The following is a 5,000-nucleotide window of genomic DNA, read 5'->3' as shown; positions in this document are numbered from 1 at the left end:
GTATGTGAGAGAGTGTGTGTGAGGGTGTGAGTGTGTATGAGAGTTTGTGTGAGAGAGAGTCTGTGTGAGAGTGTGTGAGAGAGAGTGAGTGCGTGTGAGAGTGTGTGTGTGAGAGAGTGTGTGTGTGAGACAGTTTTTTTGTTAGAGTGTGTGTAAGTGAGTGTGTGTGTGAGAGAGTGTGTGTGTGTGAGTGTGAGAGAGTGAGTGTGAGTGTGTATGAGAGAGTGTGTGTGAGGGAGAGTGTGTGTGAGAGTGTGAGAGTGTGTGAGTGTGTGTGAGAGAGTGTGAGTGAGTGTGAGAGAGTGAGTGTGTGTGAGATAGAGTGTGTGTGAGTGTGTGTGAGAGTGTGTGTGTGTGAGTGTGTGTGTGAGAGAGTGTGAGTGAGTGTGAGAGAGTGAGTGTGTGTGAGATAGAGTGTGTGTGAGAGTGTGTGTTTGAGAGTGTGTGTGTGAGTGTGAGTGAGTGTGAGAGAGTGATTGTGTGTGAGATAGAGTGTGTGTGATTGTGTGTGAGAGAGTGTGTGTGTGAGAGTGTGTGTGAGAGTGTGTGTGTGTGAGTGTGTGTGTGAGTTTGTGTGTGAGAGAGTGTGTGTGAGAGAGTGAGTGTGAGAGAGTGTGAGTGTTTGTGAGAGAGAGTGTGTGTGAGAGAGAGTGAGTGTGAGAGTGCGTCTGAGAGAGTGTGTGTGAGAGTGTGTGTGAGCGTGAGAGAGTGAGTGTGTGTGAGATAGACTGTGTGTGAGTGTGTGTGTGTGTGTGTGAGAGAGTGTGAGTGAGTGTGAGACAGTGCGTGTGTGTGAGATAGAGTGTGTGTGAGTGTGTGTGAGAGTGTGTGTGTGAGTGTGTGTGTGAGAGTGTGTGTGTGTGTGAGAGAGTGTGTGTGTGAGAGAGTGAGTGTGTGAGATAGAGTGTGTGTGAGTGTGTGAGAGTGTGTGTGAGAGGGTGTGAGTGTTTGTGAGAGAGAATGTGTGTGAGTGTGTGTGAGAGACTATGTGTGTGTGTGAGAGTGTATGAGTGTGTGAGAGAGTGTGTGTGAGAGTGTGTGTGAGAGTGTGTGAGAGAGTGAGTGTGTGAGAGAGTGTGTGAGAGAGAGTGTGTGAGAGAGAGTGTGTGAGAGAGTGTGTGTGAGAGTGTGTGTGAGGGTGTGTGAGAGAGTGTGTGTGAGAGAGTGTGAGTGTTTGTGAGAGAGAGTGTGTGTGAGAGAGAGTGAGTGTGAGAGTGCGTGTGAGAGAGTGTGTGAGAGAGTGTGTGTGAGTGTGAGAGAGTGTGTGAGAGAGTGTGTGTGAGTGTGAGAGAGTGAGTTTGTGTGAGATAGACTGTGTGTGAGTGTGTGTGTGTGTGTGAGAGAGTGAGTGAGTGTGAGAGAGTGAGTGTGTGTGAGATAGAGTGTGTGTGAGTGTGTGTGAGAGTGTGTGTGTGTGTGTGTGAGAGAGTGTGTGTGTGAGAGAGTGTAAGTGAGTGTGAGAGAGTGAGTGTGTGTGAGAGAGAGTGTGTGTGAGAGTGTGAGAGTGTGTGAGTGTGTGTGAGAGAGTGTGAGTGAGTGTGAGAGAGTGAGTGTGTGTGAGATAGAGTGTGTGTGAGTGTGTGAGAGTGTGTGTGTGTGAGTGTGTGTGTGAGAGAGTGTGAGTGAGTGTGAGAGAGTGAGTGTGTGTGAGATAGAGTGTGTGTGAGAGTGTGTGTTTGTGAGTGTGTGTGTGAGTGTGAGTGAGTGTGAGAGAGTGAGTGTGTGTGAGATAGAGTGTGTGTGATTGTGTGTGAGAGAGTGTGTGTGTGAGAGTGTGTGTGAGTGTGTGTGTGTGAGTGTGTGTGTGAGTTTGTGTGTGAGAGAGTGTGTGTGAGAGAGTGAGTGTGAGAGAGTGTGAGTGTTTGTGAGAGAGAGTGTGTGTGAGAGAGAGTGAGTGTGAGAGTGCGTCTGAGAGAGTGTGTGAGAGAGTGTGTGTGAGTGTGAGAGAGTGAGTGTGTGTGAGATAGACTGTGTGAGTGTGTGTGTGTGTGTGTGTGAGAGAGTGTGAGTGAGTGTGAGACAGTGCGTGTGTGTGAGATAGAGTGTGTGTGAGTGTGTGTGAGAGTGTGTGTGTGAGTGTGTGTGTGAGAGTGTGTGTGTGTGTGAGAGAGTGCGTGTGTGAGAGAGTGAGTGTGTGAGATAGAGTGTGTGTGAGTGTGTGAGAGTGTGTGTGAGAGGGTGTGAGTGTTTGTGAGAGAGAATGTGTGTGAGTGTGTGTGAGAGACTATGTGTGTGTGTGAGAGTGTATGAGTGTGTGAGAGAGTGTGTGTGAGAGTGTGTGTGAGAGTGTGTGAGAGAGTGAGTGTGTGAGAGAGTGTGTGAGAGAAGTGTGTGAGAGAGAGTGTGTGAGAGAGTGTGTGTGAGAGTGTGTGTGAGGGTGTGTGAGAGAGTGTGTGTGAGAGAGTGTGAGTGTTTGTGAGAGAGAGTGTGTGTGAGAGAGAGTGAGTGTGAGAGTGCGTGTGAGAGAGTGTGTGAGAGAGTGTGTGTGAGTGTGAGAGAGTGAGTTTGTGTGAGATAGACTGTGTGTGTGTGTGAGAGAGTGTGTGTGTGAGAGAGTGTGAGTGAGTGTGAGAGAGTGAGTGTGTGTGAGATAGAGTGTGTGTGAGTGTGTGTGAGAGAGTGTGTGTGTGAGTGTGTGTGTGAGAGTGTGTGTGTGTGAGAGAGAGTGTGTGTGTGAGATAGAGTGTGTGTGAGTGTGTGTGAGTGTGTGAGAGTGTGTGTGAGAGGGTGTGAGTGTTTGTGTGAGAGAATGTGTGTAAGTGTGTGTGAGAGACTATGTGTGTGTGTGAGAGTGTGTGAGTGTTTGAGAGAGTGTGTGTGAGAGTGTGTGTGAGAGTGTGTGAGAGAGTGAGTGTGTGAGAGAGTGTGTGAGAGAGAGTGTGTGTGAGAGAGTGTGTGAGAGAGTGTGTGTGAGAGTGTGTGTGAGAGTGTGTGAGAGAGTGAGTATGTGAGAGAGTGTGTGAGAGAGAGTGTGTGAGAGAGAGAGTGTGAGAGAGAGTGAGTGTGGGTGAGGGTGTGTGAGAGAGAGTGATTGTGTATGAGAGAGAGTGTGTATGAGGGTGTGTGTGTGAGAGTGTGAGAGAGAGAGTGTGTGTGTGAGCGTGTGAGTGTGTGTGTGAGAATGATTGTGAGAACATGACTGTGTGTGAGAGAGTGTGTATGTGCGAGTGTATGTGTGAGTGTGAGTGTGTGTGGGTGAGAGTGAGTGTGAGAGTGCGTGAGTGTGTGAGTGAGTGTGAGAGTGTGTGTGAGTGTGTGTGAGAGAGTGAGTGTGTATGAGAGGGTGTGTGAGGGTGTGTGTGTGAGTGTGTGTGAGTGTGAGAGAGATTAAGTGTGAGAGTGTGTGTGAGAGTGTATGTGAGTGTGTGTGAGAGAGTGTGTTTGAGAATGTGTGAGAGAGCGTGTGTGTGTGTGAGAGTGAGTGTGAGAGTGCGTGAGTGTGTGAGTGAGTGTGAGAGTGTGTGTGAGTGTATGTGAGAGAGAGTGTGTGAGAGGGTGTGAGTGTGTGTGAGAGAGTGTGTTTGAGAATGTGTGAGAGAGAGTGTGTGTGTGAGAGAGAGCGTGTGTGTGTGTGAGTGTGTGTCTGTGACAGTGTGTGTGAGAGTGTGTGTGAGAGTGTGTGAGAGAGTGTGTGTGAGTGTGAGAGAGTGAGTGTGTGTGAGATAGACTGTGTGTGAGTGTGTGTGAGAGTGTGTGTGTGTGTGAGTGTGTGTGTGAGAGAGTGTGAGTGAGTGTGAGAGAGTGAGTGTGTGTGAGATAGAGTGTGTGTGAGTGTGTGTGAGAGAGTGTGTGTGAGAGTGTGTGTGTGTGAGTGTGTGTGAGAGAGTGTGTGTGAGAGAGAGTGAGTGTGAGATGGAGTGTGCGTGAGTGTGTGTGAGTGTGTGAGAGTGTGTGTGAGAGGGTGTGAGTGTTTGTGAGAGAGAATGTGTGTGAGTGTGTGTGAGAGACTATGTGTGTGTGTGAGAGTGTGTCAGTGTGTGAGAGAGTGTGTGAGAGAGTGTGTGAGAGAGTGTGTGTGAGAGAGTGTGTGTGAGAGAGTGTGTGTGAGAGTGAGTGTGTATGAGAGAGAGTGTGTATGAGGGTGTATGTGTGAGAGTGTGAGAGAGAGAGTGTGTGTGTGAGCATGTGAGTGTGTGTGTGTGAGAATGATTGTGAGAACATGAGTGTGTGTGAGAGAGGGTGTATGTGCGAGTGTGTGTGTGAGTGTGAGTGTGTGTGAGAGAGAGTGTGTGAGAGTGTGTGTGTGTGAGAGAGTGTGATTGAGAGTGTGTGTGTGTGTGAGAGAGTGTGTGAGAGAGTGAATGTGTATGAGAGAGTGTGTGTGTAAGGGTGTGTGTGAGAGTGTGTGTGTGAGTGTGAGAGAGAGTAAGTGTGAGAGTGTGTGAGTGTGTGTGAGAGTGTGTGTGAGAGAGAATGTGTGTGTGAGCGTGTGAGCGTGTGTGTGTAAATATGTGTGAGAGAACATGAGAGTGTGTGTATATGAGAGTGTGTGTGAGAGTGTGTAAGAGAGTGAGTGTGTGTGAGAGAGTGTAAGAGAGTGAGTGTGTGTGAGAGAGTGTGTGTGAGAGTGTGTGTGAGAGCGTGTAAGAGAGTGAGTGTGTGTGAGAGAGTGTGCGTGAGATTTTGTGTGAGAGTGTGTATTTGTGAGAGTGTGTGTATGTGAGTGTGTTTGTGAGAGATTGTGTGAGAGAGTGTGTGTGTGAGAGTGTGTGTGTGAAAGTGTGTGTGTGAGACTGTGTGAGCGTGTGTGTGTGAGCGTGTGAGTGTGTGTGTGAGTGTGTGTGTGAGAGTGTGTGTGTGAAAGTGTGTGTGTGAGACTGTGTGAGAGTGTGTGTGTGTGAGCGTGTGAGTGTGTGTGTGAGTGTGTGTGTGAGAGTGTGTGTGTGAAAGTGTGTGTGTGAGACCGCGTGAGAGTGTGTGTGTCTGAGAGTGTGTGAGAGTGTGAGAGTGTGCATGTGAGAGTGTGAGAGAGAGACTGAGTGTGTGTGTGTGAGAGTGTG

Source organism: Somniosus microcephalus, unplaced genomic scaffold (assembly GCF_052327205.1).
Source record: "Somniosus microcephalus isolate GS21.2 unplaced genomic scaffold, FLI_Smic_1.0 scaffold319, whole genome shotgun sequence".
Lineage (NCBI taxonomy): Eukaryota > Metazoa > Chordata > Chondrichthyes > Squaliformes > Somniosidae > Somniosus > Somniosus microcephalus.
This window is presented reverse-complemented; position numbering follows the sequence as displayed.